Below are 14717 nucleotides of genomic sequence, written 5' to 3'. Positions count from 1 at the left end.
GGTTCCCAGGGCCTTTGGAAGAGAAACAGGCTCACAGCATCACAGATTCTCCACCATACTTCACGGTGGGCATGAGGTACTTTTCGGCATACACATCTTTTGTTTTACACCAGATCCACTTAGAGTGTTTGTTGCCAAAAAGCTCAATCTTAGTCTCATCCGACCAAAGCGCACGATCCCAGATGAAGTCCCAGTGCCGCTTGGCAAACTCCAGACGTTTACGTTTGTCAGTGTTAGTGAGAAAAGGCTTTTTCCTAGCATGCCTCCCAAACATCTTGTTGGCATGTAGAGAGCGTCTGATGGTTGTTTTGGAGATTTTGTGACCCCAAGATGCCACTATTTGATGCAATTCTGTGACAGTGAGCTTAGGACTTTTTTTTACTTTTCTTAGCATCCTCCTCACTGTGCGTTGTGGCAAGATAAACTTGGGACCTCTTTAGCCTTGTTTGTCACTGTTCCTGTTGTTTTAAACTTCTTAATGATTCCTCTAACTTTAGATATGGGCAATATAAGGTGAGTGGCTATTTTCTTGTAGCCATTGCCTGACTTATAAAGGTCATCACACATCTGCCTTACTTGAATGGTGTGTTCTCTTGTCTTTGCCATGTTGACAAATGGGTAAGAGAATTAGGCCTCTGTGTCATGTCATATTTATACCCCAGGGAAATAGGAAGTCATGAATTACTAATTAAAAGTTCCTAGATATCCTGACCAACATTAGCAACTACAGAAAATATATATTTTTTTAAAATCAATTACATTTTTTAGCGGAATTGTTAGGGGTGCCAATAATTGTGGGACACATGATTTGAAGTTTTTATTTTTCTAAATTTTTACATTTTTTTTACCACCAAAGTAATGTACTTAAATAAAAGGTTGGATTTTTCTCTTTTTTTGCATTTAGGTTCTATGTTGTTTAAAAAAAAGGGAGAATTTTTAAAAGTCCTCGACCACATCTTAAACAGGGGTGCCAATAATTGTGGAGGGCACTGTAAATCAGTAGAGACAGTCGCTGTGTTTCATTCTTTATAGGGAGGTTTTACTTCTTTGTTAACTCTGTAAAGCTTGTCATATTAAATAATAATAGGCAGAAATTTCTTCTTTTTTGTACTTGAGCCTTTAGACAAAACCTTAAAAAAATAAAATAATGATGATAAAGTTTGCTTGTGGATCATATTTGATCAGACAGACTTTTATGGCTCATATAGTCTGATTTAGTGAGAAGATTTAGACTCAAACTGAGCAAAATATGCAATATCAGATACGGATATTTCTATGGACCGAAAGTGATGCAATTCTAATGCTTATAATGCAAATCAATAAGATCTTAATAACAGTTAAGCAGATACTTACATAAAATGCATGTAAATATCAATATCAATAATGTCTTAGAAAGATAATATTTAAAAGCTTAGTTTTATGATCAAAGCTCTGTAGTTATAAAACATAATGCAATGCAATACAATACAATGATGACTGAGAGATGAGCAATAATCAATTTTAGGTGCTATTATGTACATTTTAGGTGCTAATATGAATATTTTAAATGCTAATATGTACATTTCAGGTGCTAATATTTAGATGCTAATATTTACATTTTAAGTGTTGATATGTACATTTCAGGTGCTAATATGTATATTTTAGGTGATACTACATACATTTTAAGTGTTGATGTGTACATTTTAGGTACTAATATGTACATTTCAGGTGCTAATATACATTTTAGGTGATAATATGTACAATTTAAGTGTTGATATGTACATTTTGGGTGCTAATAGGCCTATGTACATTTCAGGTGCTAATATGTACATTTTAGGTGCTAATATGTACATTGTAAGTACTAATATGTACATTTGAGGTGCTAATATGTACATTTTAAGTGTTGATATGTACATTTTAGGTGCTAATATTGACATTTTAAGTGTTGATATGTACATTTTAGGTACTAATATGTACATTTCATGTGCTAATATGTACATTTTCAGCCTGGTCTCATTGTTAATACGTAGGTATTTTACGTTTTTGCAAAGATAAAAAACTTACTTTTTAGTACGTTTGGATAGGTGCTGAAACGTATAATATAGACGTATCTGCAACATTTAAACGTAACATTATTACGTTTTTACAGCTACAAAACGTAAACTATTTACGTATATTCTATATCATACAGATATCTGTATAATTTCCCTTTTTACCATTTTATACATAAATGTAAGATCCCGTAACCCTAATCCCAAACCTAAACATACCCATTTTATACTTAATATAAAAAAGGATAAAACGTAACGGACAGGTGTTGGGAAAGGGTAGTTTTATTAACAATATAACATTAAAATATATTTTGAGCCACCAATCCTACCCCTAAACCTAACGTTACCCATAACAATTCCTTAAAACTACGTAACAAACTACAATTATTAAGAAAAACATAACTAACAGACAAGTATAATCACAATAATTTATTTATTGCAAAAATGTCGAAAACCGATACCAAAAGCCGTTCACATGATGAAGCGTTGCAGTCGCAGTCTTCTCTCTGTCTCTGGCAGTATTGTAATAGTTTTGTATAAAGTACAGAGCAGAAATTAAATAATGAAAATGTTAATCCGGCTTCGGTTCGCGCTTCTCCATTTCAAAATTCAAATGAACTAAACTAACCAACCGTCACAGTCCTTCATGTCGCAAACTGTGACGAAGCAGGGAAGAGCCAATGAACGTTTGATATCACTGCCGTAAAACATGACGTATCGCTTCTCAAGGGCGCAATTTTTGAATTTGAATTCATCAGCGCGGGGTTTGACATGTACGGTCGCTGCTGAGAATGGAGAGATCACGACTGGATAAGAGGCTGAATTAGGAGTTGTTTCTTACAAACAACTATGGATTCTAAAGATTTGGATTACATCAAACTAATCAAATTGATGTCTTTTGTGATTTTTTTGTTGTGTTTTATAGGAGAAAACGCTTTATGTGTCTCAAGGTAAATAAACTATTACAAAATGGTTGAACGAGTAGCTAACGTTAAAGACTGTATTTTTAAGGTTTTATAGTGTATTGTTTAACAACATGCAGGCGAAACGAGCAAAATGTTCATATTTATGAGTATTATATCAATAAATGCGACTGAAAACTTCATTAATAAGACAGTGGAATGCAACAGAGTCAAAACATAATGCTACGATATTAATATGCATAAATTGTGATACGTACAATGTGTACGTCGGTGGATTTGTTCATACGTAAATAAATTACGTTTTTGTGCTGTCAATACGTAAATATTTTACGTTTTAGTACTGTAAATACGTCAGTATTATACGTTTCTGCGCATATAAAACGTAATTATATATACGTATGATAGAACGACACTTTACGTATAAATACATACGTATTCTCATGAGATCACGTTGGTTTTCCCCCTCCCCTAGAAGTCGGTTTTCTTTCTTTCTTTTTGATTATTTAATATTTGTTTGCTTGGTTGATAATAAATTGGTTTATTGTTAAAACATTTGTTGTTTGCCTCTTTTATGTTGCGGTATATGAGCCAGCCGTAACACTCTAAAACTGCAAGAAAATCAAAGCCATGCATCTGAATAGTTTGTGTTCCAAATTTGAGTTGGATAGGCCTATCTCAAAAAAATGAGCTTTCGGTAAGAGTTTGTTTGGGTGCAGTAACAGATTTCCCCCATTGGGTGCCAGCAAAACTCCACTGGTGCACACAGTGATTGGATTTTAGATTTGCAAATGAGTTTTTCTCTCTCAAATATTACAAGTACACAAACACATCTACACACACACAAAAAAATGTATTACACACATACAAACCACACTCTGACATCCACCCACACAATTATCGTTAATAAGCAGAAAACAGGAATAAAGTAATATTTGTTTTATAGGCCAAACCTGGACAACTGGCACCATCTGATAAAAAAAAAAAAGTAAAAATAAACATTTTGGAGCCTTGCCAACAGAATAAAAGCCTCTTAACAAAGATTGCATCATTTTATAGTTAAATGGCCCTGGGATTAAAAGCTGCGGTTTCAATGGGGACATTTTTTGTCCAAAAGGTGCTGATAGGGAGTATTTTGTGTACCTAATGCAAAATTATTATTATTTTTTTTAAGAAAATGGCGGTGAAATAGTAAAATTCCATAAAAATACACACCTGTGCCAAATTAGCATTAACACAGGTAAAGTGATAAAAAAAACTGAAAAGGACAAAAATGTCCATAAGGATGCACAAGGGTTAATCCAGCTTGTAGTTCTCATTAGTTATGTAGACCTACTTGTGTGTGAAACCCACTCGGTCAAAAATGAGCTGGGACTTTCAGATCTATAGCGCTTTTTTGGGGGTTTAATTCTGTTTGGTGAACCACCGGGTAAAGGCAGTGCTCTGTACTTGTTTTGGTACTTGTGTAAAGTAAAATAAAAGTGTTTAGTTTTTTACTTTTATTTTTTTAGCATTTAGTTTTTCTCCCTGGTCCTCGTGTCAGGGCCTCCCCAATACCTGGAGGATGTGAGCCTGTGCACTGTGTGCAGGGTTAAGGACTGATGATAGTAGCAGGACTGGCCCCTTCACCTACCGTCACTCTCTCTTCAAATAAATGCTGGACAGGACAAAGCAGAACACCACTCATTCCTCTGGCACCATAAAAGGGCCTTGTTGTCACTTTCAGATATGTATGGTTTATGTTAAGCCACATCTTTGTGGATTTTGTGGCACTACTTTTGTGGAATTGGATGATGCCAGTTTATGACTTTAATTACAAATGTACATCATAATGTACAACGGTACAGTGAAGCATGGCTCTGCATTGCTACTCTTTCACTTGCACACACAACCAACACCACACTTTATGTAAAAAAAGATTGGAGAGCATTATTTATTATCTTTAACTTCAGTAAAGCAGATGTAAAACACTACAAGGGGAATGTGTTGCTCTCAGGAGGAGGCTGTATTTGCACAATGACATCCTGACTCTGGCTAAATCTACATCTGTCCACTGCAGAGGCTAATAACCACAATCTGGAGGAGGAACTATAAATGTATAAAAGTATAATATAAACCTTTTAACATTTACAGTAGGTTTTAGTCTTCACTCACCCACTATGCTTGTAAAACATGTTAGGCCATATATGCTAGTGAAAGAGTTGCAATGCAGAGCCCTGCTCATAGCATACATAGCTGTAGGCCCTATTCACCAATGCTCTTACAAATGTTTAATTCTCCCTGACAGCCAGAGTTATTATTTTATTAGTTTTAATTTTTATTTCAGTTAACTAAAGTCTTATTCACAACCAGTGCTACTTTAGTTGTACTAAAACAAGTTATATTAGTTCAGTTTGAGTCTACAATCATCTCGCTAACTGTAGTTACTTTTATTTTGAAAGTGTTTCCGGTTACATTTGCTTCCAAATAAGGAATGGACCACGTGACTTCCGTTTTTGGTTTATAAACGAAAAACGAATTGACAGAGAAGTTCAAGACTCAATTCATTCTTTCTTCAAAAGGAAATAACGATAAAATTATTTCCAAAAACAAAAAAACGTGCAGTTTTTAATTGGTTTTTCGTTTTTTGATTCTGACACCAAAAACGGTTATTTGGTTTTTCTATTTGAAACAAAAAACAGAAAAACGGTATTTTCGTTTTATAATTACAAACGAATTAACGTTACGGATTATCCAGAAATCCCCTGACCGCACACCTCTACGAATTAACTTACGACTTAAATGACATTTGCCACCTTTCTTCTCTCCTCCTCTCCTCTCGCGCAGGAGACAGACATTATTCTGCCGCGAATGTGACGCGAATTGTCACACAAGCAAATCTGAAATGTTGTATTAATTGATTAGTTGCTGGGTCTCAAGTTCAGGCTATTGCCGTCTGATTCTGTTAGTTCACCTCACCTCCTGATCCGAGACGTTCATTCTTTTGCAACTTCATATTTATCAGGTTTGTTCTAGAGCTGGGCGATATATCGCACGATATTGTTATGCGCATCTAATCAGTAAAGCCGGTTCCTTGATTAGCAGTAAATCACCTTCACATGCCTTCAAATGGACGATATGAGTGTGAAAGTTAATGAGATAATTAAGTGATTAATTTAGTGATGATTGAGCATTATTGAAGACACCTGATGATCACAAGCAGAATCGCTGACGGACAAAATCACAAATTGTAAGCCACCGTTATGGAGATCAGTGTTTGCTTTAGTTGGGCTCTTGACACTTTTACTTTCACTTTAAATTATGTGTGTATAAGACAAATAAGACATCTTTGATCTTATAGTGTTGGTTATGTTTTAACATAATCATGCTGTGATCTATAAAATGAAATTTTTCAGATAATTTGGCATAACTTGTTAGCAAGATTTTAGTCATTGTACTGCATATCTGTATTTTTTTTCTTTTAACAGAAATATTATTCTGATCCAATCACTTTCATGCTTATTTAGAAACACAGAGATCAATAATCTTGAGGTCTGTGTGTGCCTAAAGGAAGGGTTTTTTTCTTTTAAGTAACTTTTGAGAAAACTGTCTATTATATTTAACATTCTGGACATTTAATCAGAATCTAAGTCATACACTAAGCAACAGAATAAATTATATGTTATAAATTTTATAAATAAACATTATTATTATATATATATATATATATATATATATAAGTACATAAATTTTAAATGATAAATGTCATTATATGACCACAATCATTTTATTATTGTTCATCTGATAGATATAACTCAGATGCAACAGCAAATAAAAATATAAAGTTAATAATATAAGGGTGAAGAGCCCAACTAAAGCAAACACTCATCTCCATAACGGTGGCTTAAAATTTTAGATTTTTTTCCTTGTGATTCTGCTTTAGGTGTCTTCAATAATGCTCAATCATCACTCATTTAATCACTTAATTATTTCATTAACTTTAACACTCTTGAGTGTGGACTCATATACACTCCCAGGTGTGTTAGTTTAACACGGGATATTTTGTCGTGACGAAGAGCCGTAGTTCACTGACCAGCTGAGCCATATCGCATTAAATATCGATATCGATATGTCCTCGATAACGCGATTTGGCTCAGCTTGTCAGTGAACTACGGCTCTTTGTAGTGAATGCCGCTCCATCTGAAAGCAGGTGAAGGTGATTTACTGCTAATCAAGGAACCGGCTTTACTGATGAGATGCGCATTCAATATCGTTCGATATATCGCCCAGCCCTATTCTGGAGACTCATCTCGTGTCGTTAGTTGTTGACTCGTCAGTGTCTGACTCTGATCTGTGCTGTCTGCTGGACCGTGCCGTGTGTGATATACAAAATGATTAGTTCATCTCTCGAGTCTGGAGTTCGGGATCGGCCAGGTCTGAGTCTTTCGTTCTTCCTGTCAGTCCCATCGAGACTATGCTGAGTCCTGAAACTGCAGCCTCGGTTGTGTTATCTCTACGGTTGAGGAGCCGACCAATCAAAAGTTCTCAGCATGCTCCTCTCATAAATATGATTAAATACTTGCTAACTACATTATTTATTCATATATACACACTACACTCTAAGAAGAAAGGTTCAAAAATGAACCTTTTGAGGTTCCTGGAAATTGCAACTGTGGGGGAACCTTAAGGTTCATTTTTGAACCTTTTTGAAAAGGTTCTAATTGGAACCTTCCCTTAAAGGTGCATTAATGAACCGCATGGGTTCCATTTTGAACCTTTTTAGACATGATTTCGGTATGTATATGTATGTAGATATGTATGTTTGAAATTATTATTATTATACTTTACTACTTTAATCCCATTTCACAACACAGACACAACCTATTATTCTTCTTTAAATATTTATTTAATATAGTCATGTACAAATTTGAACACAAGACAGAAAGTACAAATTAATTAAGACTTATAACAATTAATAGAATATTATATTTCATGAAAAAATTAAAACAGAATGCAATTGAATATTCACAATAAATATTAACCCATTTAATATATTTACATCATGTATTTACATCATGCATCAGTGTAAACGTGCTTGTTTTCTTGAACTGGCCATCCAGAAAGAGATTATTGAGTCCTAAAGTCTAATTTTTGTGACAGGAAGTCTGGCTGCATCTTTCAGTTTCAATGTAACACACTCCAAAAAGGTCAGTGTCTTCTTGAGTCCTTTAGGATACTGGATCCCAAACACAAAATAAAACACACAGGACGAGACCCAATCCCATCAAGATGTCCTCGCTCTCTTCTGTGATTACCTGCCCATCCATAGTGAGCACAATGTGGTCATACTGCATTGGATGACCTTCCCTGCAGCCTTTAAAGGGATACTCCACTTTTTTTGGAAATAGGCTCATTTTACAACTCCTCCAGAGTTAAACTGTTGAGTTTTAACTTTTTTGAATCCATTCAGCCGATCTCCGGTTCTGGCAGTAGCACTTTTAGCATAGCTTAGCATAAATCATTGAAGAGGACAAGACCATTAGCATTTCTCAGAAAAAAATTACCAAAGTGTTTAGATATTTTTCCTGTTTAAAACTTGACTCTTTTGTTGTTACATCGTGCATTAAAACTGACGGAAAATGTAAAGTTGCGATTTTCTAGGCTGATATGACTAGGAACTATACTCTCATTCCTGCGTAATAATCAGGAAACTTCACTGCCGTACCATGAGTGCAGCAGGCGTAATGTTATGACGCAGTGCTTGAAAATAGTCCCCAGCGTCTAACATGACCGGGACTAAGTTTGTGTAGTCATTGCGCCTGCTGCACTCATGGTACGGCAGTGAAGTTTCCTGATTATTACGCAGGAATGAGAGAATAGTTCCTAGTCATATCAGCCTAGAAAATCGCAACTTTACTTTTTCTGTCTGTCTTAGTGCACGATGTAAATACAGAAGAGTTAAGTTTTAAATAGGAAAAATATCGAAACACTTTGGTAATTTTTTTGGGGAGAAATGCTAATGGTCTAGTGCACTTCAATGATGTATGCTAAGCTATGCTAAAAGTAGTACCGCCAGAACCGGAGATCGGCTGAATGGATTCAAAAAAGGTAAAACTCAACAGTTTAACTCTGGGGGAGTTGTAAAATGAACATATTACCAAAAAAAGTGGAGTATCCCTTTAAGCACCATCTTGGGTGTTGAGATGCCAGGAGTGCTGGTCTGAGCATGGCCCTGGGGAAGAGAGAGCACAAGTATTAACCATCTTCTCACATTTATCTGAAGGCAAACCTTATGAGTAAACAAATTAATTTAACTCCCATCATACAATTGCTCAAATACTTTTGGCCATTATCTAAAAATAAATGTAATTTTTTTGACAGCATAGTTTGTGGAAAGCAACAAAACCTATTGTTTGCGTTGAAATTAGGTCTGTGTGTCACGATCACACACACAGGAGAGAGAGATTCAATTGCAGTAAATTTATTAGGATAATCCGTACTCACAATCCAGTCCAGACAAAGGTCAAAATCCAAAAACGCAATCCAAAAACATAAGACAAATACTAGAAACAGGCTCAAAGACAATGGAAATGTGGGGACAATATACAATAACTCCGTAACAAACACTAAACAGGCAGGGTATTTATACACACAGAACATGACAATCATGATGGCGAACAGCTGAGTGCAATGAATTGTAATGTACTGTATTGTCTTCCAGTACTTTTTTTCCGGTTGTAGGAGGTAAAAAATATAAATATTGCAATATATCGTAATATGTATCGTATTGTATTGTATTGTGGTATCTATCGTATCATGACCCATGTATCGTGATGCGTATCGGGATGCCCTTGACAATACCAAGCCCTAGACGCCACTGGCTCCAGTTCAGGAACAGCAGACACTGGCTCCGGCTCAGGAACAGCAGACACTGGCTCCGGCTCAGGAACAGACGACACTGGCTCCAGCTCAGGAACAGCAAACACTGGCTCCAGCTCAGGAACAGCAAACACTGGCTCCGGCTCAGGAACAGGCAGACACTGGCTCCGGCTCAGGAACAGGCAGACACTGGCTCCAGCTCAGGAACAGCAGACACTGGCTCCAGCTCAGGAACGGCAGACACTGGCTCCGGCTCAGGAACAGCAGACACTGGCTCCGGCTCAGGAACAGACGACACTGACTCCAGCTCAGGAACAGCAAACACTGGCTCCAGCTCAGGAACAGCAAACACTGGCTCCAGCTCAGGAACAGGCAGACACTGGCTCCGGCTCAGGAACAGGCAGACACTGGCTCCAGCTCAGGAACAGCAGACACTGGCTCCGGCTCAGGAACAGCAGACACTGGCTCCGGCTCAGGAACAGACGACACTGACTCCAGCTCAGGAACAGCAAACACTGGCTCCAGCTCAGGAACAGCAAACACTGGCTCCAGCTCAGGAACAGGCAGACACTGGCTCCGGCTCAGGAACAGGCAGACACTGGCTCCGGCTCAGGAACAGGCAGACACTGGCTCCAGCTCAGGAACAGCAGACACTGGCTCCAGCTCAGGAACAGATGACACTGGCTCCAGCTCAGGAACAGATGACACTGGCTCCAGCTCAGGAACAGGCAGACACTGGCTCCGGCTCAGGAACGGCAGACACTGGCTCCGGCTCAGGAACGGCAGACACTGGCTTCGGCTCAGGAACAGGCAGACACTGGCTTCGGCTCAGGAACAGGCAGACACTGGCTCCGGCTCAGGAACAGGCAGACACTGGCTCCGGCTCAGGAACGGCAGACACTGGCTCCAGCTCAGGAACAGCAGGCACTGGCTCCGGCTCAGGAACAGGCAGACACTGGCTCCAGCTCAGGAACAGCAGGCACTGGCTCCGGCTCAGGAACAGACAGACACTGGCTCCGGCTCAGGAACAGGCAGACACTGGCTCCGGCTCAGGAACAGGCAGACACTGGCTCCGGCTCAGGAACAGGCAGACACTGGCTCCGGCTCAGGAACGGCAGACACTGGCTCCAGCTCAGGAACAGCAGGCACTGGCTCCGGCTCAGGAACAGGCAGACACTGGCTCCGGCTCAGGAACGGCAGACACTGGCTCCGGCTCAGGAACAGGCAGACACTGGCTTCAGATAAGGAACAGGCAGACACTGGCTCCGGCTCAGGAACAGGCAGACACTGGCTCCGGCTCAGGAACAGCAAACACTGGCTCCAGCTCAGGAACGGCAGACACTGGCTCCGGCTCAGGAACAGGCAGACACTGGCTTCAGATAAGGAACAGGCAGACACTGGCTCCGGCTAAGGAACCACGGACACAAAAGGTCTGAAAGGCCTCTCCTGGATCCAAGCCAGACGCTCCAAATAGTCAGCCAGTGACCCCGCGGCCCAGAGAATGGCCATCTCCTGATCCGTGAACAGTCTCCTGAACGACGTGAACAGTCTCTGGCTGGGCAGACATGACGTGAACAGTCTCTGGATCGGCCTCCGGAAGAGGCTGCTGAGGCAAGCACTAAACAGGCAGGGTATTTATACACACAGAACATGACAATCATGATGGGGAACAGCTGAGTGGAATGAACAGTGATGAGCGCAGACAAAGATTGTGGGGAATGTAGTTCCAAATGTGAAGGTCACAGAAAGAGGACATCTAATGGACACCAGGGAACATACACACGATATGAGTCTGTAAAGTGTGAGTCATGTTTATAAAAATAAGAATAAAAAAATCGACCTCACGTTATGTCAATCACACTTGCACACTGTCAACAAAACTTTCGTCCGTAATAAAAAAAATTGCAGTGGCAGTGGTGTGTGTGTTTATACTGCCAGTCTCTATTTAGTGTCGATTCGTTCACGGAAATGACAAACTTTATAGAATTAAGCCTTAAAGGGTTAAGCCTTAGGGTAAAATTATGTAATTAATGACTCTCCCTCGTGTCGTCCCAAGCCCGTAAGACATCCGTTCATTTTCGGAACACAGTTTAAGATATTTTAGATTTAACCTGAGAGCTTTCTGTTCCTCCATTGTAAATGTATGTACGGTATACTGTCCTTGTCCAGAAAGGAAATAAAGACATCATCAAAGTAGTCGATGTGACATCAATGGGTTAGTTTGAATGTTTTGAAGCATCGAAAATACATTTTGGTCCAAAAATAACAAAAACTACGACTTTATTCAGCATTGTATTGTCTTCCAGTTCTGTTGTTGATCCGCATTCAGTGCCGCTCCTGACGTAAGACGCTGCTGACGTATGTCTGGTGTGCCTGAGCTTCGGTTAGTCTGAGGGAGACATGCTGTAAACAAAAAATTCTTTGTTCTAAGGATGTCTAAGGTAAAGACTTGCATTTTTATGCCCAGCCATATTTATTTGAACCCGAATACATACACACGTCAGCAGCATCTTACATCAACTGGTCACACTGCAGACTTGAGAAGGCGGCTTGACAACAGAACCCCAGGGCCCGTTTAATGTTTAACACCGGGTTTCGGTACCCATCCCTACATATGGGTGAGTTCATATGGATGAAGGCCTGTTGTGTTCTGTCTCTTGATTAGTGATAGTGGCAGCTTTTGCGAAACTCACCTTCTTCATGTCTGAATGTGGATCAAGATCTTGTCCTGAAGAATCACAGGGGCAAACGATTATATCTCATCTGGTAACAAGAGCATAGCCATTACTTTACGATCCCCTGAATTAAAGAATTTCAGTATTTATCAGTAAAAAATACATAAAAATAAATAAATACCTTTGAGTTGGACAGTATGGTGTCTGTCTCATTGGCCAACATAATTAAAAACACACCTAGAGAAATAAAATAAAATATACCAATGACCATGATATCCTGTTATCATAATAGTTAAATTAATTATTATAACTATGACTATTATAACATTATATTTGCTATTATAACATTATAATGTATATAATAACATTATATTATATTAGCTGATTATTTAGCCTACAGGTTTCTCAAGGACAGTCTCACTGAAAAAAACTGGGGTTAATAATTTTAAAGTGAGAGACTTCATTCAAAAGCATAAATCCCACAGTCCCCCAAATTTTGAACCGTAGTGCACTGTATGTTTGAGGTTTTGCTTACTAGTTGAGTTCATAGCCGTGGAGATTTTCTTGGACAGGGCGTGCAACAGGCCACCAGCAAGATCTTCTAGAACATAACATGCAATGTGTCACAGAGCCAACAAGGTTACATAGGATTTACAATAGAACATAGGGTTTATTACAATGAAGCACGCTAGAGCACCGAGCAGAGATGAAATGCAGTTAATATACATAATCTTAGGGTAATATATATTGTGAAATAAATCATATGGAGTTATTATCATGATTAAAAAATAATTCCCCCCTTTGTTGTGAGTGACGTCACTGATTAACAGTAACGTTACAGTGAATTATTTTAGGTTAAATAAATTAGCTTACTTCAAATCACCCATTGACAAATTTTCAGCAAAACAAAACTATCAAAAACTGTTATCAACACAAAGATGTAGTTAAAACCCCCCAAACTTATATAAAACGAGAGGTCCAGTGCAACGTTAACTTAACTTAGCAGCTACCTCTTCTTAAAACGGTTGTGATGCTAACGGACTTTTTCGAAGACACAAAACCATTTCTATAAAGTAAATATTCAACAGAAGTGTATTAATTACACATAAGAAAGGTGTCAGGGACATTTGTATTTATTATATGTTAAGTAAACTTACCTGAAAGCAGCGAAATCAACAGCGCGAGAAGTTATTTTTGCAGTTTGTCAGTTGATGTTTCCTTGTTTTCATCTGATCGCGCGCGCTCCTGAATGTGACTGAATGTTTACGCGCACGCGCATTAACAGAACACTTTAAAAGGCAAGCGGCATTTAAATAAACATGTAGCATTATATATGACAATTTAAAGTATTTAGGCCTATTATTAATTTTAAATTATGAATTTAAAACTCATTGTGTAGTTGTATGAGTTGTATGAAAAATGCTTTATTTTTATACCATCACTTTGATTTTTCTTTAGATTTTTTCTCTCCCATCCCTTAATGAATGAACGAAGGCGTTTTTTCTTCTCGGGAGCTCCGGATAGATCCATTTTTTCTGTTGCATTTATTTATTTTGCTTTAATGTGTCATCCTCAGGAAATACATTGTTTTATTGTATTCAATTATTTCTAAATTTCTATGAGAAGACAGTTTATAAAACCTTTAAAGAACCATACAGGGCCTGTAATATTCTTTGAATAGTTGAGGTACTATAGGACCTCGACTATAAAGAACCACTATAGAACCATACTGGGCTGAACTGGTTCTTTTTATGGTAGTGGTGCTATATAGCACCTCTACCACCATAAAGAACCACTGAAGAACCGCTGAAAATTGTTTTGTGTGAAGAGGAATTAATTAATAGCCTGACATTTCAATAGACTAGGCATGTCTTAAAAGAAATAAATAAAAGAGAACTGTAAAATAAAAATAAGAGCAAAGGTTTGTCACTTTGCAATTTACAGAAATATTTTTTGAGTAATGTTTACTGAATTATAATTTGACATCTCTATAAAAAAACAATGTTATCAACTTGAAAGCAGGGGTGTAGGAGTGTAATTTTGCTTACAAAGTATTTTAAAACGAATAGGTGAACAACATTATGGAGCATCTTTAATGATCAAGTACTTTTAATGTGTAAAAATGTAAAAGTTTAATTCTTGTATGTTCAGGGGCTATTAGCAAAGCAAGGGCCTAAAAACAAAACAATCATTCTTTTACAGTCCATCTTATGAGGTTCAAAAAGGAACCTTAA

At 38.0% G+C, this 14717-nt stretch overlaps 1 long non-coding RNA gene across 1 annotated transcript; it reads right to left on the bottom strand.

Annotated features, from left to right (window-relative positions):
- Positions 1-9010: 9010 nt before the first annotated feature.
- Positions 9011-13751, bottom strand: LOC120462479 (uncharacterized). The gene is made up of 6 exons (XR_016147484.1): positions 13641-13751; positions 13494-13549; positions 13019-13084; positions 12665-12720; positions 12502-12571; positions 9011-9161 (listed from the first exon to the last, which is right to left on the bottom strand). It is a non-coding gene; the product is annotated as an uncharacterized LOC120462479 (long non-coding RNA).
- Positions 13752-14717: the final 966 nt, after the last annotated feature.

Source organism: Pimephales promelas, chromosome 2, assembly GCF_988280905.1.
Source record: "Pimephales promelas chromosome 2, fPimPro1.hap1.1, whole genome shotgun sequence".
Classification (NCBI taxonomy): Eukaryota; Metazoa; Chordata; class Actinopteri; order Cypriniformes; family Leuciscidae; genus Pimephales; species Pimephales promelas.
The sequence above is the reverse complement of the archived record's forward strand: the minus strand, read 5'-3'. Positions and strand labels throughout refer to the sequence as shown.